The sequence below is a fragment of the Tasmannia lanceolata genome, unplaced genomic scaffold (assembly GCF_043159265.1).
Source record: "Tasmannia lanceolata isolate RefF3 unplaced genomic scaffold, GAP_Taslan_0.1 ptg000023l, whole genome shotgun sequence".
NCBI lineage: Eukaryota > Viridiplantae > Streptophyta > Magnoliopsida > Canellales > Winteraceae > Tasmannia > Tasmannia lanceolata.
Genome location: NW_027518700.1, coordinates 19,305,867 through 19,330,250, shown reverse-complemented (window position 1 = coordinate 19,330,250; position 24,384 = coordinate 19,305,867). Strand labels below are relative to the sequence as shown.

General features: G+C 37.6%; 1 pseudogene; it reads right to left on the bottom strand.

The window, feature by feature from the left end:
- Positions 1-9,729: 9,729 nt before the first annotated feature.
- On the bottom strand, positions 9,730-23,800 carry LOC143855917 (uncharacterized; annotated as a pseudogene).
- Between the last annotated feature and the right edge of the window lie 584 nt (positions 23,801-24,384).

Below are 24,384 nucleotides of genomic sequence, written 5' to 3'. Positions count from 1 at the left end.
TTGGTAGAGCTCTCCTTCACATGTGGAGATCTCTAAGGATTGCAGGGGATCTCGTGTCCTTGGCACTTGTCTCTCTCGGATCGGGGACCACACTTTGAACTCAAAAGCAATGATTTTATTGTGTTGTAGTTAAACCCCACGCATCTTTGAGAAAATTTCAACATGTTTAAATGCAAAACACATTTGGACCTCACTTGAAAATATTTTTGAGAAAAATATTTGTCTCTTTTCAAACGATAAAATTCTTGAACAAAAAGAGACTCAAAAATCTTTTGCAAATAAAGAAAATGTTGAAACTTTAATTTTCAATTTCAAGAATCAAATTGAAGGATTAAAAATGAAAATTGATGAAAGTTTAAAAATGAATGAAAAATTAAGTCAATTGAGCAAAATCTTGATAGATAAAAATGATGACTTAATTCAAAGATGTAATGCTTTTGAGAAAGAAAAAGAAAGCCTTAAAATCACAAACAAGGATTTAAATAAAAAATATTTACTTGTTTGTGAAAATGAGGAAAAATTGAATGCTAATTTATCTCAATAAATAAATAGCCTTTAAAATCAAGTACATGAGATAAAATTAGTAAATGAAGAACTCTCTATAAATAATCAAAGATTGCAAGAAGAGAAAGACAAACATGTTTGTCATCGTGTGCATTCTTGTGGTTCTTCATGTTCCTCATCTACCAATCATTACTCATGTACTTATTGTGGTAGATTAGGACATCACAAATCTAGGTGTATGCTTAGATTTGTGAAGTCAAACAAGTTTGTTTTGATAAGAAAAGATACACTCCCTCAAACAAACTTGGGTGGAACCAAAGGGATTTGGGTTCTAAAATTTCCCATTAAAACTATTCATTGAATATGCTAATGCAATGGGTTGTGCTTAATTGCTATATCATTTAAATTCTCTCTAGATACTATTTCAATGTTGCATTTATTGTATCTAGATCACACGTGCTCTAACGATCACATCATATCCATGCTATAGTCTATAAGCAAAACAATGCTATACATGTTGTAGACTATATCTTTGTACTTTATTGAATATCATTCTAGAATTTTTAGTCTAAGTGCACACACTTTGTCTTATATCTTCTTGCACTTAGTATTCATCCACAATAAAATCCACAATAAAAAATTCAATGTGAAAACTATGTGTGTGCTTCTATGAAAATCAACCACTCCATTGCCCTTGAGTTCAACTTGATCCAGGACAATTTTGGCATTTGTTAGATCTTAGAATATTCAACTTGGTTTGAATATCATTTCTAGCTAGATTAAGAAGTTTAAAGCCATGTCTAAGAAAATCCACTCAAATCCTTTCCTAAACATCTCTTGTGCCCTAGGTGAGTAGTCATGTCCATTACTTTACACCTAGTTGTCCTTCAAACCCATTCTTGTGTGCTTAAGATTATCATTAAATGCATAAGAAATCTTGATGGGTTAAAATAGACGTGTTCCAAAAAGGCTCAAAATGAATATCCTCTAATGACTAAGATAAAACTATCTAGTCATAGTAGTTCATTTTGGAATTCATGTGTCCAAGGTGTTTATCACTTGATATTCTCTTGAAATCCTTGGATTTTTCTCTACTGTTCTAAATGAAATTTTTTTTTTGTAGAGAATTGAAAATATGTCTAGATTCAATTTATGAAACTCAGTTAAGTAAAATAAAAAATATCTTAGGAATCTAGTATCATTGTTGGGCAGCTAATCATTGTAGTGGTTATCATATAACACATTGTGATGGGAACACTTGTATCCCACACATTTTGGTTTTTCATGGGCTTTTAGACTTTGTGCTTAAATGCCCTATCTTTATATGGTGGTTTGTGGATGTAGATGTAGATGTAGAGGTTTAAACCATGAACCCTATGTGTCATGTTACTTGTGTCCAATCTCCATAGACTATCCATGGAGGCTTAAAATGCCACATCTTGCTCATGTTTACCCATAAGTGATATATTATCACTTGCATGAGCCATGGATGTCTCTCTTAGACATAATCCATTATAGTCTTCTTGTCATTTGTCCGAGTCTTATAGATTTGTGCTAAATAGACATATGTATATAATCTATAGTTAATTGCCCTTGTGTGGTATTAGCTACATGGTAAAGATGTAAGCTTAAAATTAAAAGCTACTCATATGGTACTCTTAGTCCTCTTACCTTGTAAGTTAGAGAGTGTACACTCACCTTTAATTAAAACATCTAATCTCTTTGGCTTCTAGCCAACATCTTCACCATGATAAGCCATATGTGCATTAAAGTGTCACTTATACATATAATATATATGCACATATTTAGGGGGAGCATGGACTGCTAGGTTGTCATCTCTTTTAGTATTATATGACTACCTATAGCAATCATGCATTAGTAGCCCAAGCGTTGTTTGTCAAGCATTCACCCCAAAATCCCTTGGTGCTTTTGTGTTAGGACATCCCTTTGGATTCATACCATGTATGAGTCTCTAACAAAAGGGAGAGCAATACATGAAAATTTTTGTCCTTTCCATCTTGTCATATGTAGGTTGATATGGGTATCACACTACATGTGATGAGTTCACTCATATGGAGCTTTATTGCTTCATATGTGTGGTAGTTGGGATTTGTCTTATGCTTACATCTTGAGATCATCTCTCATTTGTGACAAAATTCCCTTAGCCTGTGCCTTAGTGCCTATGAAGTTGTCTCTTATCATGTGATCTTGAAGATAAAGATATCTTCTATCATGATAAGTTCCTGTGGCCACTCTGTATTATCATGCCTCATATTATAGGTTTTATCAAAGGCTATGACAAATACTTAATGGGAGAGTTGATGGCCTGAAGGACTTTAGTAGATTGATTTGCTCATCGGCAGACTTGTCTGTAGAAGAAAAGACCAATTCAGATAATCGATCATTCACAGCTTGTCTTAGGTACTTGTCTCCCTCCATCATGCCAGATGTAATAAGATAGTAGATGTACACAATTTTTCTTTGTCCAACTCGACATTCTTCCCACAGTGAAGGATGAACAGAGACTAAGAAAATTGAAGATTCATGACTAAAGGCTGGCACGTGCATTACCTAAATCCTCACAAAGATGACATTTTGATAAGAAAGAAGGATTTAAAATAAGTACCAATCTCTCAATCCGGGAAAATTTGTAAAGATGCTACCCTTACATGGAAGAAAGGGTCAAACATTGATTTAAGCTCTTCTAAACATTTATCTGTAGAAGAGTTCCGGATAGATTCTTTCGAGAGATTTTTAAATATCACTTTTATCATTTTAAGAGATATTAATTGAAATGTGGTATCAATCTTTCATCATTGGTTCATGTATATAAAGTTCCATCTTGTTCTATCATATATATACATGTTCCTTAGTTGCCATGGATATGTACCTCATTGGTTTGATTCTTGTATCCATGTGTTTATTAGACTATTTTCTTCAAGATCATATCATTTGTCTAATAATCATCCATTCCAATTCAATCTATGATTATCATTTGAATGGAGCAAAAATTTTGAATGGTTAAGGTGATTTCGAATCAATGGCCTATGTGCCTGGAATTCACATTTAGATTGATTGCACAAAGTCATGGGAGCACAAAGTCATGGGAGCTTACATTTTTACATATGTAAATCTCTAAGGGCAAGCAACAAGTGATCTCTAAAAGTTATGATAATAGTTTAGAGCATATCTATGCTCTGGAAGAGTCTTGTTTGCTCATTGTCTAGAAAACCCTTTCTTGAAGCAACTTGTGAACCTAAATGGTTGTGTCATAGATCTGAGCATATCCTTACTTAGGTAGATATTTACATGCTTAAAAAGTGGCTAATGGAGCCCAAGTGTTAAAATCATTCACCTTTTCCATCATAGTGTCCTGTCATGCCCTATTACACAGGTTTCACCTAAGGTCAATGACAAACACATAGGGAGAGAGCTAAATAGTTATATACTCGTGTTTATATAGATCATTATGATGTGCTCACATGGTTTATTGCCCCCATACTTGTGCTTTTCATGCAAATCTTTAGATAAAAAATGGCTTATCATGCACTTTACTTTGTTTTCTATTTTGATAAGCATCATATAAGCTTGAATGTCATATCATATACCATATATATAGCTTCTATAAGCTATCATTCATCTTGACGCCCCACTTGCACTTTCACTTGTACATCCCTACCTTTTTGCTGTTGTCAAAATGGGGAGAGTTTTGGGAATTGATAGGTAGTACATATTTTGTATGCACCACATGCTTTACATTATCATTTTAAACTTATGCATATAATGAGGGGAAGCATTGCTTCATTGTTTATAGTGTTTAATGCTTATTCAACTATTTGTTTAATATATCCTACCTCCCTAATCAATTTGTTTGCCATCATAAAAAAGGAAGAGAATGTAAGCCCAAGGGTTCCCATGGGTTCAATAATTCACCTTACCTTCTTGTTTTGATGCTAGCAAACCAAATTGATTAGCATTTATGGACTAATGTGTTGCTTTGAGGTGTTGTGTTGTATACAGGAACTTCATGTCATAATCGCCATTACACAACTCTTCTCAACACATGGCTTGTGGATCAAAGATTAAAGAAAAAAGGAGCTTGCACCTACATTGGAGACATCATCATTTGAAGATGTTCAAGTCAAGAAGCTCAACATGAAGATTCCACAAGTTCCTAGCAAGTGTCAAGAAGGAGCTTGGAGTTGAACCAACCATTGGTGACACCTCATGTACCATTCAACATGTATTGAAGATTGGAGGAGAAGTCACAAGAGCCAAGCAAGGTTAAGAAGTTCACTCGCAAGCCAAAGAAGTCCAAGAAAGTGCAAAGGAGCCAATACATTCCAAGAAGACTCAAGGTTTACATCTTTTAGATTGTACTTGGAGTCCTCATGATTTTATGTTTAAATGCACTTTCAAAAGGTTTTCAAACGGTTTCATACTTAACTTTTTGCATCTCTAAAAACCATACACACACCCAAAAATGTGTTTGAAAACCCAGGATTAAAGCCCAAAGACCATGGCCCAAAAGCTCCTGATTTTTAAAGTTAAAATGAAATTTTACACAGGGTCGGTTGACCGGGGTATACCGAGCGACTGCGACAAACTTGCTAGAAATCCAGCACTTGAAGGAAAATAGCGGGCCGGGCGACCGAATCAATCCGAGCGACCGCAGAGGTGTCCTTGGAAAGCCAGGAACAATCCGTCATGGATTTGGGCGGCCGACCGTCGTGGGTTGGTCGACCGAGATAGGTTTTTTGAGCTTAAAATTTGAGCGAACATATAGCCCTCGTCGCCATGGGGCAGGTCGACCGCGACGGTAAGGAATTTGAAAATAAAAAAGGGCACCAGATAGGGGCGGGTGATCACGATGGCTCGGTCGACCGCAACGGTCGGGCAAACTAGCAGTTGAGGCTTTTGCAGGTTGACTTTTTCAACCCAGTTATTTATAGTTTTACCCCCAAACGGTCATATTTTCAAATACCTTATATATACATGATTAAAACTGATCTAAACAAGCTTTTGAACATTTTAGAAAGATCAAATCCCATTTTCCTTTGAGCTAAAACCTTCTATCAAAAGCTAAACCTCTTTGAACTTGATTTTTACATTTTATCAAGAGGAACTCCTTAGGATTTACATTTGTATCTTTGGAGTGTTTGTGAGCTATCAAAGTTTGCAATCCGCCTATCTAAGAGGCATTGAGAGTTTTTCATTTATTTTCTTCATTGTATTTGAGGGTCTTCTCTTCGGCCAGGTAACAAAGGTGAAGACGTTGTGAGGGTCTACTCTTCTTCCCGTTAAGAAAAGTAAAGACGTTGTAAGAGGGTGTGATCCCTCGCCAAGGCTTTGTGCAGAAAGGGTTTGTTCCCTTTGAAGATCGGAGGAGTCGGGTGTACGGCTTCGAGATTTGCCCTTTGAAGAATCTCGTTGTTTTAGTGGAGCACCCCAAGGAGGTATACTTAGAAGAGTGGAGTATGTCTTGTGATAGACCAAACCACTATAAATCTTGTGCCTTGTGGATGCTTTCTCTCCTCATTCTCTTTGCACTTGTGGTGATTGGTAAACTTTAACCTTTCTTGTATATATGTTTTATTAAAACAATGGTTAGGGTAGATAAGCTTAAAGTAATATCTAAACCATAAATTTCATTATCTTGAATACTTGAACAAGGGTTAGATTAATAAGTGCTTAATTAGTAAATTAATTTTAATAATCCAACTAATTAAGCCTAAAATTTTTAATTGAGCAATTCACCCCCCCTCTTGGGTTGTCACACCTGTATTTTAACAACCTTCTAATAGTTCCCAATCAATCATACTCATTAAACCCCCAACTTTGAATCGAGTTCATTCAAGGGATTTTTCTGTTCTTTTCCTAATCATCCGTATATTTCCAGATTTCCCCAATTCATAGTGTTCCTCGACTTGATAAGCGAAATTGTAAATCGTGTTTCAAATTTCCGAGACATATTATTTGAGAAAATAAATATTTTATAATATATTAATTTACGAAAATTATATCCCAAATTTTCTTCAAAAATATTCCTATAAAATTTCTATTTGACCTAACTGATCGTCAAGTTTGATTAACGTAATTATATTAATTATTGTGTATCTGCTGAGGCCTCTAAACACAATGAAATTTAATATAATTAAATATAACTTAATTTAGTTCCAATATGGCCATTGGTTACTTTGTCCTGGGTGGTTCCCTATGTCCCATACTAAAGAGTTCAGCATAATGACTTCTCTAATTAAGTATATGGTGGTATTTTAATACAAAAGTGACCCTTGTTGGTATTTTACAAAGTTGTTTTGTTTACAAAAAGAAGCCACTTTGGTTTTGGAAAATGAGTTTGCTCATTTCCTTCACAAAAGCGAATAGTCCTGTATTGGGGAGTGGAGAAAAGCTTCATGGGTTTATATAGCGTTTCACTTCTTTGGCTTTATGAATGAGAAGAGGAGAAATGGGGCATACGCGCATGAGCCACCAAGTGGACCCGGTGGGCTTTTGGCTATACCACACACGCGCCGCCTAGACCCGGCCGGCCGCTCGTGTGAGTCAATGTTTTTCCCTTTCCCCTAAATTTTAATTTTTGTCCGTCAAAACATTACCTTTACCTTCACCGTTCTTCAAAAAGAACGCCGACGTTATTAGGTAAACCGGCGTACCTGGGTAAGACGGCTTACTGGAATGTTGAATATCTGGGTAACAAATGCCGCCGTTATTTTACGAAATAACTGCGCCTTTCCTGAACATTGTGGCTGTTGGAATGCGACCTTTTACATCTATAACGTCTTTTGAACGACTCTTTTCTTAAAGGGCATCTTTACTCTATTAAATGGTGCGTTGAACAGACACATTTTTGTAAAAGAGGAAGTTCTCTTTGTTTGTTTCAACAACACAACATCAGAACGAAAAACCATTTCAGAAGTTTACTATTTTCTTTCTGTTTTCACTATCTTTTCTGTAAACAGAGATTTCTTTCTTCTTTTATTTTACGTATTTTGTTGGACAATTGGAGTGTTCGAGTGGTTTGAGTCTCTTTGATCGTACAGTTCTTGGAGATCGACGGTGCGTCGGGCTCTTGTATCCTGGGGGTGATCGTGGCCAGTAATTTACTGTTCGAAATTAGTTTCCGCAGAGGCGCAAATCACCTTAAAGAGAGCGACATAGTCCGTGCCTCTTCTCGCTGCATCGGAAAAGGTTACACTAACGCTATTTGTTTGTTTTTTATGTTCCTCAACAAAAGTCTAGTAAGCCATATTGTACCCTAAATCCTCAACAATTTTAAGGTGAATTTTGTATTCTCTCTGTTTAATATGGCATCACGCAATGAAGTTTTATCGGATTCCTCCAATCCAAATAAACCTTTTCGTTTTAACAGTGCAAAGTTTAAGAGATGGAAGAAGAAGATGTTCTTTTTATCTATCCATGGAAAAGGTAGCTCATGTATTCACTGAAGCAGAGACATGGAGATTAGAACTAGAACCGACTCGTTCGGTCTTGAAAAAGATAGTGGAAAGAATATGATCTTGTGTCAAAATTTTATTTTGATTAGCCTTTCTGATGAACTGTATAATTTCTATAGTGACTCTCAAGATTCTAAGTCACTTTGGGAAGCATTACAGAAAAAATATGATAAGGAAGAGGCAGGTTCAAAGAAGTATGCTGTAAGCAGATACTTTAGATTTTACATGGTGGATGAGAGAACTGTTATATCACAGACTCATGAATTGCAGAAATTGGTCTATGGCATTCTTGTCGAAGGAATGGTCATTAGTGAACAATTTCAAGTGGCTGCTATGATTGACAAGTTGCCTCCTTCGTGGAAAGATTTTAGAAACTCTCTTTACATAAATCTAAAGAACTTTCAATGAAAAGTCTTCTTGTCCGTCTTCGGATTGAAGAACAGAATCATAACCAGGATAAGAAAGAAGAAAATGGTAGTAATGTAAATGCTATTTCTTTTGTCCAAAGCCCAAATCAGAAACCGCAAGTGAATCTGAAGCCTAAGAAGAAGACGATGAAGAGGAAACAGAACCAAAATCGAGGTACTAATAAGAGTCAGAACCAAAAACCCTAAAAAGAATAATGATTATTCTAAGGTTGTGCGCTACAACTGTGGCTTGAAAGGGCATATTGTCCGGATGTGTCGGCAAAAGAAAGGTGCACAAGTCGCTCAGGCCAATGTGATTGAAGAGCCACTTGTGGCTATGATCACTGAAGTGAATACCATTGGCGGGTCTGGTGGGTGGTGGGCTGACACAGGGGCTTCTCGTCATGTTTGTTATGATAGAAGTTGGTTCAAGACTTATGCACCTATTGAAAGTGATAAGAAGGTGTTGTTGAGAGACTCACACCATTAAGGTACTCGGAATTGGGGATGTTGAACTCCGATTCACTTATGGGCGAAAAGTGCTGCTAAAGGATGTTGTTCTTTACACTCCTGAAATGAGGAAGAACTTAGTATTTGGTTTTCTGTTAAATAAGGCTGGATTTAAACAAACTATCGAATCTGATCAATATATTGTAACTAAGCAAGGATCCTTTGTTGAGAAATGATATGCTTGTGATGGGATGGTTAAACTTAATGTTGAAATGAATGAAATTTCTTCTTCTGCTTATATACTTGATTGTGTGAACTCATGGCATGCTAGGTTATGTCATATAAATACGAAGTAGAGCCATAGAGTGTGCCTTTATGGGTTATTCTTTAACAACTAAAACATATAGGTTTCTTGACCTCCAAAATAATGTAATTGTTGAATCATTAGATGCTGAATTTTGTGCATAAATTTATTTTTAAATCTAGACATAGTGGGGGTACCGGAACTATTGTAAATAGTGGGGGTACTAAACATAGTTTAGATGAACACACTGAAACTGAAATTGAACCAAGGCGAAGTAAGAGGGCTAGAATAGCTAAAGGTTTTAGCCCTGACTTCTATGCCTTTATCTTAGAAGGAGATCCATCTTCCTTAGAGGAAGCATTGTCCTCTTCGGATGCTGATTTTTGGAGAGAAGCCATCAATGATGAGATGGAATCTTTAATGTCTAACCAAACTTGAAAATTGGTAGACTTGTCTTCAGGATGTAAAACTATTAGTTGTAAATGGGTTCTTAGAAGAAAACTAAAACCAGATGGAACCATGATAAGTTTAAAGCAAGGCTTGTGGCCAAAGGCTTTAAACAAAAGAAAAACATAGATTTCTTTGACATTTACTCTCCAGTTACAAGAATCACGTCTATTAGAGTTTTAATTGCAGTAGCAGCCATCCATAACCTTGTTATCCATCAAATGGATGTCAAAACTGCATTTCTGAATGATAGTTTAGAATAAGAGATCTATATGGATTAACCTGATGTTTTTGTTGTCTTTGGTCAAGAAAACAAAGTGTGTAAATTGTTGAAATCACTTTATGGTCTTAGACAAGCACAAAAAGCAATGGCATAAAAATTTTGATAATGTTATTATATCAAATGGGTTTAAGATTAATGAAAGTGATAAGTGCATTTACTATAAGTATTTTGATTCATGTTGTATTATCATTTGCTTGTATGTTGATGATCTTTTAATTTTTGGTTCTAACTTATAAGTAGTTAATAAAACCAAAACCTTGCTTATGCAAAACTTTGATATGAAAGATCTTGGTGAAGCAAATGTAACATTGGGAATCAAAATAACTAGATCTGAAAATGGTATTTCTCTTGATCAATCTCATTATATTGAGAAAATACTTAAAAAGTATAAATATTTTGACTATAAACTTGTTTGTACTCCTTTTGATCCAAGTATTAGATTGTATGCTAATGATGGTGATAGTGTAAATCAAAAGGAATATGCTAGTATCATTGGTAGTTTAAGATATGCTACGGATTGCACTAGACCTGATATTGCATATGCTGTTGGCTTGTTATGTAGATATACTACTTGTCCTAGTATAAAACATTAGAATGTTATATCACGTATAATGAGATATCTTAAACGTACTATTATTAATGTGATTCGTTTTTCAGAGATTTCCTGCTATCTTGGAATGATTCAATGATGCAGATTGGAATACTTTGTCAGAAGATTCCAAGGCTACCACAGGTTATGTATTTACTATTGGTGGTGGTGCGGTCTCTTAGAGATCCAAGAAACAAACTTTAATCGCTCAATCTACTATGGAATCAGAACTAGTTGCTCTAACCTCTGCTTGTGAAGAAGCTACCTGGTTAAAGATTTTTTTATCTGACATACCTGTTTGGGATAGACCTGTGTCTGCAGTCTTGATTCATTGTGATAGCATGACAGCCATTGGAAAACTATAGTGAAAAGTTGCGACAGATATGAAGAAACTTTATGAGGTTGAGTATTTTACTATGGTGTAACCCAGCATGTTATCCTGAAACTTTATGAGGTTGAGTATTTTACTCTTAATGAGATCTATAACTTATATGAGTGGGATGTCGATCCAGCTATTGTGCCCAAATCCTTTCCATTGATATTCAAACCATTTGGATCCATTGGACCATCAGGCTCCATTAACACCCTTCATAGACCCCCTTGGTATATTGACGTGGGCTTGCCCCCTCGAGAATTAGAGCACAACTTATGGAAGCCCACCAATTGGTTGGTCCAGATCAACGGCATGTTCTTCAATTTGGTGGTAGTGATGATTTAAACGACTGAGTATATATAGGAAAAAAAAATCCATGCGTACCTTTATGCAAAATATTCGATACATGCATGGTCGTTGGCTTCAAGATTTATGAATTCCTTCGGTAGCTATCCTTTGGAGCCCTCATATGGGTACTACTTTTTATACCCTCAAATAACAATTCTTCCCAAAAGAAGAAGCTAATTTGCCTGCTTTTGTTACACGAGTCTTTTTTTCATGAGTATATATTTTTCATTTGGCGTATTTCAGAAGGTTCCTTTTCTTGAATTCTTATTACGCAATGAATTGGTGGGTTTCAGTTCCTACGTGTTTCTGATAGTATACTTTAGTAAAATATGATCTTATTTGGGTGGATTTTCTTATTACTTACAAATAAATCACTTCCAAATTTCTTTAAATAAGTGATTTAGTGTCCTGAATCTCATCTTAGAGTAGGTTAGGATCCCAAGTAGGCCCCATTAAAATTGTAGCAAAATCCAATAAAAAATTGTTGAGTTCGTAGTGTAGTGTAGTGCAATAGAGGGGTAAGACATCCAATATGGGTGTGTCATTATCAATTTCGTGTGCAATAGCTGAGCCACCCCATTGTGGGGTTAAAAATCCATAAGTACATTAGATGGGGGATGTGTCATTAGAAAGAGTGGTTGTCCATGGGAAGAGCAAGGGGGGTTAATTATCTAAATAGGGGTTAGCCGGGAGAGAAAGAGGGCTGAATATATCATTTTTCTAACCAAAAGAAGTAAAAACGGGCGTGGATCATCTACATATAGGCTGACTAAAAGAAGAAAAAGTGAGGTTATATCATGAAGCAAATGAAGGTTGAATTATCCCAAAAGAGGGGGGGGGGAACCCAAGGAATAGAAATTTAGAATACGACTTTCTCTTTATTACCTAGAAAGGGGGTTGGCATGTACAGGGGGTGGTTACTATGAGGAAAAATGAAAAATTTTCACTTTTTATAAAATGGGGCAGAGAGAGGGACCGAGCAAGGAGTTCTCATTTCTTTTTTTGTTCATCTAAAAAAACTAGCCAGGAGAGAGAGAGAGAGAGAGAGAGAGAGAGAGAGAGAGAGAGAGACCTCAACCACATCCTAACTTCGACCTTTCTTCTCCGGTGAAAATTGCCGGTTTCCGGCCGAAAACCTGGTCAAAATCTCGGCCAATCTTTTTCTTTCTCAAGTAGTTTGCTTCAGTTTCTTCTTTGCTTGACTGTGTCTATGCAAGTGAGTGCATGTGTGTGTGCGTTAGTATATGTGTGTGAATGTGTGTATGTGTGTCCGTATGTGTATATGTATGTGTGTTTGTGAGTATGTGCTTATGTAAGGAAATACCATCAACATGATAAACTGTCTTATGATATCCAATTTTTTTTTTTATATCCATGAAAGCACCTGGGTCAAGTTAATATCCTTTGTTTGAGTCTCTAAACATTATATGTTGTTGGGAAGGGCTTTAAAGATCATTCTTTCATATAAGGATATGTGGAGTCTTGTTTTTATTATTGCTATCTCATAAATAGTAGTATACACTATAGTTGTAGTGGTTGATTGTAGTTAATCTGCTCCACTTATAAGAACTTAAAGTTTGCTACAGATCTTGGGCATTTGGAACAAATATGATTAGTAGTGTGTTTCTTATAATCTCTATACTGGATTGAATGGTGTGGCTTTGTAAAATAAAGAATGTTGTGCAGTTATGCTATATTAAGTTAATTTAGAAACTGAGTTTCTGATGCCTCGCTTTCAAAATGATTTTTGGTTTTATGATTAGTTAAAAATTATGAAGGTAAAGTTATTTTTATATGTTGACAATTTTGGAATTTCATATATGGGTTTCAGTTAAATATGTTCATTTTATTTACCCTGACAAAATTTTGAGGAAGAATAATGCCTATGAAAATCCTTTGGAAGAGTAACTCTGGTTTCATAAGATTCTTGGTAAAGCCTTTTTTGTCAGAAATCATCTTTTGAGGGTTTGATTGTGTATTCTTAAGCAACATGTATTTAGGTGAATTTGTGTTCTAAAGTAGTTATGTTATTCATTTTTGGTGATTGCTTATATCAGTCATTTGGGATACACAAAGATCAAGTCATTGATAGGGTGTGACGATATGGTTATTACCTAAATTCTGTCTCCCATAAAAATTGAATTATTTTGATATTACTTATGAAGGTTTTGCAAGGCATATTTCAATAGTTTTTGTTTAGTTAGTTGTTCTTAGCTTGAATGTGAGAAGCTTTGTTCTTAGAAAGTGCCTTAGTCGTTATTTTGAAATGTTATATTTCCCAATTGTGTATTAAGTAAAACCTAGTGAAGAATATACATTCATGAATATGCAATGCATAATTAGTTGACTGTTGTATGCTATGGTTTATATGAGTAAACTTTCTTGTAGATATGATTACATGTTGAATATTTCAGATGCTTTGGGAATTTTAGGCAAGAATACATTGTTAGTTTGTCTTAACATTATTTGTTTAAGACCCGGATTATGTATAGTTATGTATATATATTTTTTAGAATGAGTGATTATAGGGGCGATGAAGACGTTAGTCCAAGCCCATCCTTAGAGGGACCTATCGGTTTATGGTGGTGCCCTCTCTTTTCATTCTTCTTCTTCTTTAGTTAGAGTTTTTTCCTAGTCACCCTTAGACATTAGTAGCCCTTTTATTGTAAGGGCGATGAAGGCGTTAGCCCAAGGCCCATCCTTAGAGGACTTGTTTAGTCCGAGTAGCTCTCAGCTCTCTCATTTAGAAGACTTGTTAAGTCTTTTAGACGTGTTTAAACCATAGAATTCTTCCTTCATTGCAAATGGTGATGAACCCAAGCCCATCATTAGAGGACTTGCTCAGTCCAAGTAGCACTCCCCTCTTTTAATTAAGAGACTTGCCCAGTCATTTAGATGTGTACCATAAATATTATGTCATTCTCATTGCAAGGGCAATGAAAGAGTTATCTAGAGCCCTCTTTTAGGAGACAAGCTATGTCTCACGTATAAAAATCATACCCTTTTGGAGACAGGCTTTGTCTCGCTAGTGAGTCACACATAGGAAACTATTTAAGTCTCAAATATAACACACCTCTCTAAGTTAATGACTAACTTAGTCTTTTTAGTTGCCCTATTCTTTTATCATTGCAGGGGCAGTGATAAGATTACTTGGAGCCCTCCATAGGAGACATTCAGTGTCTTATTAGAGTTAGTTGTTTTTTCCTATAGGAGACAGGCTTTGTCTCATTGGTCAGAGTGGCCTCTGTGTCTAGGAGACTTGCCTAGTCTCACTAGCACCCTTCTTTTTCTACTCTTCTTCTAGGAGACTTGCCCAGTCTCATTTGCACTCCCCTCTTAGGATTATGCACTAGGAGTCAGTCCTTTAGTATATGAGTCAGTCCATAGCTAGAGAGTCAGTTTTTAGCATTGGAGTTGGTCTTTCAGGAGTCTGTCCTACCATTATAGGGAGCTAGGATTTTGTCCAACCTTTCATCAAGTCATGGGATTCTGTCCAACCTTTGCAAAGTATAGGATTCTGTCCAACCTTCGTAAATCTTCTGAGTCTGTCCTGCCCTTAGATGTTTAGGAGTCTGACCATTCCTTTTGTGAGTATGTCTTTAGATAGGAATTTCCCTTTAAGCTATAAGGATTCAGCCCTTAGCACTGACACTCTTCCATGCCGCGTATCACGGGGTGCAGATATATGGTTCCCTTCGGCTAAAAGGGTGAAAACACTTTAAAAATTCAAAAACATTGAAATATTTCAAAAACAACAAAAGCGCTTGAAAACATGAAATTCAAAAACAATAGAAATAAAAAACATCAAAACATTTGAAAAGTAGAGAGTCATTAAGAGAGTAGTTAGGAGAGTCTATTTCCGAACTACGTTGGCTTGATCCCCTCCCACGGGGTACGTAGGTAGCTTGGGATCCATATCCCAAGTCCAGTCAAACCTTTCAAAATAAACATTATCAAACATTTCAAAAAGCATTCAAACCTTCAAAAATAATTTTTTGAAAAGTTCTTCCCCTAGGTTTAGGAGTCTGTCCTAGATATTTGGGGTGTAGTAGAGTCAGGAGTCTGTCCTGTATATGTTGATGCTTTGTGTCTTGTCGTGTGAGTGTCCCTAGAATTAGGAGGCCTCGAGTCGTGGTCGGTTAGACACTTAGTCGAGCCGATGGCTAGACTAGGATGCACTTAGTTAGCCCATTATTTTCCTTAGGTCATACATCCTAGCTACACATAGGATGTAGGGTTCACCTGCATTAGTTTATGGCTAACTTGCATTAGTAAAGGCATATAGGAAGTCATAAAAGTTACAATTCACTTGAACTTAAGCAATCGTACAAGAAGCTTTAAAAACTAGTCAGGTCTAGTTGATCGAGTCTAAGATAGCGGTCTTAGATGGTTAGGCATCGTAGTTTAGAATAGGTCACCGAATTACGCTGACTCTGATTCTTCTCGAGGCCGGGATACGTAGAGCAGCCGGGATGGCCATCCTGGTCCGAGTCAAACTGCACATTAGAGTCTAGGGTTTGTTGTATTGTGTTGTGTGTGGTGTTGAGTCGTGTTGTGTGTTTTGTTGTGTTTTCTTACTTTTTTGTACAAACCTTATACCTTTAGTTGTAGCATGCAGGTATTTGTCCACCAGAACTTAGACACCAATTAGGCATGACACTTATAACCTAGCTATGCTTAGGTAACACTTCTTTCATTTATTTTGTGTATGTTTATTATTTTTGTCCCCGAGACATGCATGCTTAGGTAGATGTCTTTTCTGGGATATCCGTTCCCATTTCACATGATTTTCGCCCAAAACTCTTCAAAGTTAATAAATAAATGGCATAAGAGACCCGGTGTTTACACTCGGGCGAATTGGGGGCGCCTAACACCTTCCCCATTCGTCATCAGGCACGAACTTTTGTATCTCTGGTTATCCGTTGCGACAGAGTATAGCATGGGATCCAGGGCCTACTGCCTTGGATGGCGACTCTTCTTTGTTTCAGGTACATCTCGGTTCCGGGCTAGTCCCCGAATCAAGAGGTATCTCATTTTACATCGCCACTCATGTTGTGAGGGCACTCTTTCGAGAGTTCCTTTGTAGAGCTCTCCTTCACGTGTGGAGATCTTCGAGGATCGACGTGGATCTCGTGTCCACGCCAACCATCCTCGGGATCGGGGTCCACAGGCTGGCGACTCTGCTGGGAAAATTCTTGGAACATTGCCTAACTCTATTAAAATGCCATTTTAATTAATTTTGAAGAAATTTGGGCCAAAATCAAGCTAAATGTGAGCCTTTTTGTTAGAATCCAGGGGCACCAAGTAGGTGCGTAATAAAACAAGGGTCACACACTTTACTTCATGTTTTATTTTATTTTTGCTTTTGATATATATATATATATATATATATATATATATATATATATATATATATTAGAGTCGGCCTCCGGGTATAAGTACAGTTAGGCCTGGCAGGAGGTGATTACCTGTACGGGGCACTGGGTGAGACTTAATGTAACGCCCCAGATTTTTGGAAATACCAACTCGGTGCGTAGAAGATTATTACATCATCTTTCTCAAAAACTTTCATTATTCCCAAGATCTCAAATACAACAACTACGTTTAGAGGGTTTACAGAAATTAGGTCTAACTTATTACATCTTAATTCAAGACATAGTTGATACATATTTAAAACATATTTGTCCTTTAGAACAGTTCTTGATTCAACTCTAGGATTCCTCATCTTTCATCTATACTTCACCTGGGGGTTGGAACAATAAAACAAGGAAAAAAAAGGGGTGAGCTCAAATAGCCCAGTAGGGTATAAACAACAAGTGATGTAGAATTGTCAAGCTCATAAGAACATGATATTTTGTAGATAGGACATCTCACATTATAAACATGGAAAGAAAGAATAACCACAACATACTTTCCAAACGTATAGAGAAAACTTACAGAACTTGATATCAAGAATTATATATAGAATTATATATATAGACTTCATTAAGCATAGATGCTTTCATTCATAGCCATATCTCGGCCCATTCATAGCCATACCTCGGCTCATAATCCTCTAGATTTACACTCTCTAGAGTCGTCTTTACCCACGTGCACATGGAGGACTATAACGCGTCCACCCGTCATCATATCATAACTCAGTCCATATTCAGAATTAGGGTATCACAAGATAAACTCTAAACATAAACATATCTCACGGAAACAAGTTTCGAGGATACAAAATAGAATTATAGCTTTATCAGTAAAATCATTTATCTGAAAGGAATGGGGTCTGAAAGAAAGGATCCCCCTTGGATTCTCATCAGTTGTGGATCTTAGAAGGATAGAAACTCTTATAGCAATTGCGTATAAAGAGAATCAAAGAATATGAAATATTCACATCTAGTATATCAAAAGAGAATCAATGGAAGAAAACTCTTACATATAGCAAAAGAGAATTAATGGAAGAAAACCCTTACATATGGCAAAAGAGAATCAATGGAAGAAAACCCTTACATATAGTTTTCCGGTCACAGGTTTGTTTGAGCTTACACCTTGGAGTGGATAACTTGTAAATATATTCTAATTTTATCAAATTCATGTTTTAAGGCAGTGTCCTTTCTGTCCAGGTAATGTCCATCTATGTCCAAAATAATGTTCCCTGTGTTCAGTGTTCTTTCTATTAAATTTTTAAGATCATGGGGCCCAGCATGCACTATTCATATGGACCCCACATGTTACTATTCATGTGGACCCCACAGGTTACTATGCTCAGCAGTTCGCCTTTCTTTGATTAAAGTTTACTTTACGGTTACCATGCTAGCATTTCACCGTTCAAATAAGATGGGCTACTATGCTCAGCAGTTCGCCTTTCTTTGATTAAAGTTTACTTTACGGTTACTCTGCTAGCATTTCACCGTTCAAATAAGATGATAAAACTTGCATAATCTATAGCGAGTTATCGCCTCTTATGCATGCTTTATCCTAATATTTACATAGGTGGTAGAACCAATCATATTACCCATAATAAATACTTTAACTATATGAAAGACTTACCTTGGTAGTGATGAAGTGGATTTCCTTTTCCTTCTCCTCTCTCTCTTACTCTTTCTTCTCTCTCGTTCTCTTTTCTCTCTCTCTCTCTTTTTTTTCTTCTTCTTCTGTTCCTCTATTTATAGGTATTTTTTTTTCAACTACAGTCTTAAATTCACAACTACTCTCTTAAATGCTTTTACAAAAATATAGGAATAGTAAAGGTATAAATAAATGAATAGTAAAGGCTGCTTGAATAGTAACAGGATGATTAATATTATTTAATTATTATTTTCGTCGGTGAAACGCAACTACTCATTAATGATAGTGGTTGTGGAGTGACCCGCTTAACTAATGAGTTAATGAAAGTGGTTGCGGTGTGTCCTTCTGGTAGTTGTTCCCACTAGTGATGGGTCCCGCTGGCGTTGGGTCCCGCTATTTGTGGGTCCTGCTTGTTGTGGGTCCCACTGGTGGTAGGACCCGCTTGTGTGGGGCTCGCTGATGTGGGACCCACTGTTGGTGGGACCTGCTTGTGAATAGTACTCGGTGGGTCCTACTGTGAATAGTAATTTTGAATAGTTTATCTCAATAATGAACTTGCATAGTATTTCTGCATAGTAATTTTACGTAGTATTTCTGCATAGTAATCTTGCATAGTGACTATTATGAATAGTAATTATGAATAGTGACTATTGGTAATTTTTAATATGTGTAAGTATCTTCTCATTTTTAGTTGACATCTGGGGCGGTGGTTTAGTGGTAGGAAGCCGTTCAATCCTCGCTCAGCGTTGGGTTCGAATCGCGTACGCCCCATTATGCCAGATGTCCTCATGCCCGATTAACTCGGGGAAAAATGAGTAATGGCCGATGATTACCCACCTATGAGGCCATTTTTATTTATTTGTATATATATATATATATATATTTTACCGGTTATTACATTCTACCCCCCTTAAAAAAAATTTCGTCCTCGAAATTTTACGTACCTTAAGAAGTAAATAGATGAGGATACTTTTGTTTCATCTCCTCCTCCGGTTCCCATGTTGCTTCCTCGGTGGCTTGGCTCCTCCACAGAATCTTCACCAGTGACCAGTGATATTCCTTTTGTCCGAAGAATTTGTTCCTTTCGATCAAGGATTTGTACTGGTTGCTCTTCATAAGACAAATCTTGTTCCAACTGCATTGGTTCTGTTTGCAGTACATGTGATGGGTCCGCCAAGTATTTCCTTAAAAGTGAGACGTGAAACACATTGTGAACATGTGACAAGGCTGGTGGCAAAGCTACACGGTATGCTACTGGTCCAATTCGTTCAAGTATTTCGTATGGTCCAATATATCTGGGACTGAGCTTCCCTTTCTTTCCGAACCTTATCACACCCTTCCAAGGTGATACTTTTAAGAATACACGGTCACCCACTGCAAACTCCAGGTCTCGACGTCGATGATCGGCGTAGCTCTTCTGTCTGCTTTGAGCCGTCCTCATATGTTGTTGGATCATACGTACTTTGTCAGTAGTTTCTTGTACTAACTCTGGGCCTAGAAGTTTTCTTTCTCCGACCTCATCCCAACACGTCGGTGTTCTACACCTCTTACCATAGAGAGCTTCATAGGGTGCACTCTCTATACTAGAGTGATAACTGTTATTATAAGAAAATTCAACCAATGGTAAGTGTTGGTCCCAATTACCTTGGAAGTCTATTATGCAAGCTCTAAGCATATCCTCCAGTCTCTGAATTGTCCGTTCGGATTGACCATCTGTTTGAGGATGAAAGGCAGTGCTGAAGTTCAACTTTGTCCCCCAATGCTTTTGTATACTCCTCCAAAAATTAGATGTGAAGCACGGGTCACGATCAGACACAATGGATGCTGGTATGCCGTGTAAACGGACTACTTCTTTGATGTAGAGCTTCGCCAATTGATCTAAGGAAAAATTTTCTCGTATTGGGATAAAATGAGCTACCTTCGTCAGTCGATCAATGATGACCCATATTGCGTCATTTCCTTTCGTAGTCCTCGGTAGTCCCGTAACGAAATCCATTGCTATCATATCCCACTTCCATATAGGCACCTCTAGTGGTTGTAAGGCTCCCTTTGGTAGCTGTCGTTCTGCTTTAACTTGTTGGCAAACCAAGCATGTAGACACGAACTCAGCAATCTCTCTCTTCATATTATTCCACCAATAATGGGTTCGAAGATCTCGATACATCTTCGTACTCCCTGGGTGTATGAAGAATGCCGAACTATGTGCCTCAGTTAGCAACTTCCTTCTTAATTCTGGATCGGAGGGCACACACAGTCTTGTGTTGAATCTTAAGATGTCATCTTTATCAACATTGAATTCGGAAAGTTTGCCTTTCCGAACTGCTTCGATCTTTCCTTGTAATTCAGGATCATCGACTTGAGTGGCCTTGATTTTCTCCAATAGTGATGGTTGAGCAACCATCTGTGCTATGTAGCCCTTGGTTCGCGGTTCTACTATTTCCATATCCAGTTTTCTCAGATCTTGGAGTAAATGCTTTTGAGTGGTTAGCATTCTTGCCAAGGTTCCGGAAGTTTTTCTACTCAATGCATCTGCCACTACATTCGCCTTTCCAGGATGATAATGAATGGTGCAGTCATAATCCTTTAGTAACTCTAGCCACCTTCTTTGTCTCATCTTCAGCTCCTTCTGGGAAAATATGTATTTGAGACTCTTGTGATCAGTATAAATTTCACACTTTTCCCTGTAGAGATAATGTCGCCAGATCTTCAGTGCAAAGATTACTGCCGCCAATTCCATATCATGCGTGGGGTAGTTTTGCTCGTGGTATTTTAGTTGGCGTGATGCATAAGCTATAACTTTATCATTTTGCATTAATACGCAGCCGAGCCCTTCCTTTGATGCGTCACTGTAGTCACAAATCCTCCGGTTGGTGTTGGTAATGCTAGCACAGGTGCGCTGACGAGTCTCTTCTTTAACGTTTGGAAGCTTTCCTCGCATTCTTTGGTCCAGATAAACTTCACGCCTTTCCGAGTTAATTTCATTAATGGATTTGCTAATCGAGCGAAGTTTTCCACGAACCTTCTATAATAGCCGGCAAGTCCCAAGAAACTCCGAATTTCTGTTGCTGTCGTGGGTCTTTGCCATTCTTCAACGGCTTTAGTCTTCGCTGGATCCACAGAAATTCCTTCTCGGGTGACTGTGTGACCCAAGAACGCCACTTGCTGTAGCCAGAATTCACATTTACTGAATTTGGCATACAGCTTCTTCTGTCGAAGTGTTTGTAAAACAATCTTCAGATGTTCCTCATGTTCTTCGCGACTCTTAGAATAGACAAGAATGTCGTCGATAAACACCACGACAAACTTGTCAAGATAGTCGTGAAATACTCTGTTCATTAGATCCATGAATACGGCTGGGGCATTCGTTAGTCCGAATGGCATGACAATGAACTCATAATGTCCGTATCGCGTGCGGAACGCCGTCTTTGGAACGTCGTCTTTGGAACGTCTTCCTTCTTTACTTTCAGTTGGTGGTAACCAGATCTGAGATCGATCTTGGAGAAGTACATGGCACCTTGAAGTTGGTCGAACAAGTCGTCGATTCTGGGCAACGGGTACTTGTTCTTTATTGTGACATTGTTCAGTTCTCGATAATCAATGCACAACCTCATTGATCCATCCTTCTTCTTTACGAACAGGACGGGAGCTCTCCAGGGTGATACACTGGGCCGGATGAATCCTTTGTCTAATAGTTCTTGCAGTTGCTTCTTTAGTTCCTCCAATTCTATCGGCGCCATTCGATACGGTCTTTTGGATATTGGATTTGCTCCCGGTACTAGCTCGATAGAGAACTCCAGTTCTCGATTCGGTGGGGCTCCTGGTAGATCGTCAGGGAATACATCCACGTACTTTTGCACAATAGGCACGTCCTCCAATTTCATCTTCTTTTTACTCGTGTCCACAACTTGAACTTGAGCGAGATATCCTTCACAGCCCTGTTTTAATAATCGTCTTGCCTGCAACGATGATATTAGTGCTGGAGTTTTGTTTCTGTCAAGGCTTTTATATACAAGTTGGGGTTGATAAGGAATAGTAAACCTGACTTCTTTCCTGTAACAGTCTATATTGGCATGGTTTAAAGTCAACCAATCCATTCCTAATATAACATCGAATTCTAAAATAGGTAAGGAGATAAGATCTACCGATAAGTTTCTACCACAAATATCAACAGAGCATGCTCCATAAACTCCTGATGTAACTAGAGAATTTCCACCAGGCGTTTTAACAGAAAGTTCAAGATCTAACTTCTGAAGTGGTATGCTCAAATGCTTGGCAAACTTTGGTGAAACGAAAGAATGCGTAGAGCCATAATCAAATAATATATGTGCATTCTTCGAACTTACAGACAAAGTACCTGTCACCACATCATTCGTTGCCTCCACTTCAGCAGTTGTGATAGCAAAAGTACGGGCCTGTCCCCTTGGCTGTTGTTGTTGTTGTCGACCTCCTCCTACTGCTCTAGGCTTGGTGCATTGATTTGAATAGTATCCCATTTCGTTACAATTGAAACACTTGATGTATGGGTGAGCATTCAGAGTCTGCTTGAGGGTTGGCTGACTGTTCCGAGTCAAAGTTGGATTTTGTTCCCGTTTTGGGACCGTCTTGCAGTCCTTTGCCACATGTCCTTCCATTCCGCATCGGAAGCATTTTCGTGTCCCCACGTAACAGACACCTCCATGTCTCTTTCCACATTTTGAGCAATGTTGCTGGTCTCCTGCTTCCTTGACATTAGGTCTCTTTGTTCCAGATCCTCCTGGTTGGCTTTCATTCGTTCTCTTTATGCCGGTCAACTTGTTTTTGGACTGCTGAAAGTCCAAATGTTCAATTTCCACTTTCAAAGCACATCTCACCACGGCTTCGTAGCTTTGAAAATCTAAAGCTGCTAATGCTCGCCTGACACTAGGCTTTAATCCGTATTGGAATTTGTCCACCTTACTTTGAACGTCAGTCACTAGGTGGGTTGCATATCGAGCCAGTCTTGTGAATTTTGCTTCATATTGGGAGACTGTCTCTCCCTCTTCTTTCTTTAATGAAATAAATTCTCTTACTAGCTGAGCTTTTAGTGGTTGTGGGAAGTATTTTTCGAGGAAGATTCTTTTGAATTCATTCCAACACATTGCGTTCATTTCTTCTTCGGTTTTTGTATTTCGGACTAAATTCCACCACTGATCTGCGTCACCGTCCAATCTATACGTTGCCAATCTTACACGTTGTTGGCTGGTGCAATCAATCACTGAAAAGATCTTTTCGATGGAGTGAATCCATCTTTCAGCTTCTAAGGGATCTGTAGTTCCCGAGAAGGCAGCATGATGTTGCCTTATAAACTGTTCCAGTATAGCTCCTTCGTTTTGAAGTGGGGCAGATGGGGCTCGTTGTTGGTTCATGTTTGCTGTCATTGCTTGGGCTAGCTGTGCCAATGCAGTGGCAATGGCATCATTTCCTGCATTGTTGTTTCTAGCGTTGGCTGTAGGTTGTTCGTTTCTTGCTTGCCTTTCTCTGCGTGGCCTGCCACGTCCCTTCCTTGCCTCAGCCTCGATTGCAAAAATCTGTTCCTGATTCTCCGCCATCATCATATCATAGTATCACATTAGTAATCTAAATTATAACTCATATTTAAAAGCATTTATATACAGAAGTATCACAGAAGTCATAAATAGCACATAAGTTCTGTATTAACCAACGACTAGCGGTATAGTTAACATATTCTAACTTAACATTTAGATAGGGTAAATTCTAATCCTATCTTTTTGAATCCTAATTTCCAAAACGGACTAAACTTTACTTTGATAACAAATGTAACGCCCCAGATTTTTGGAAATACCAACTCGGTGCGTAGAAGAATATTACATCATCTTTCTCAAAAACTTTCATTATTCCCAAGATCTCAAATACAACAACTACGTTTAGAGGGTTTACAGAAATTAGGTCTAACTTATTACATCTTAATTCAAGACATAGTTGATACATATTTAAAACATATTTGTCCTTTAGAACAGTTCTGGATTCAACTCTAGCATTCCTCATCTTTCATCTATACTTCACCTGGGGGTTAGAACAATAAAACAAGGAAAAAAAAAGGGGTGAGCTCAAATAGCCCAGTAGGGTATAAACAACAAGTGATGTAGAATTGTCAAGCTCATAAGAACATGAT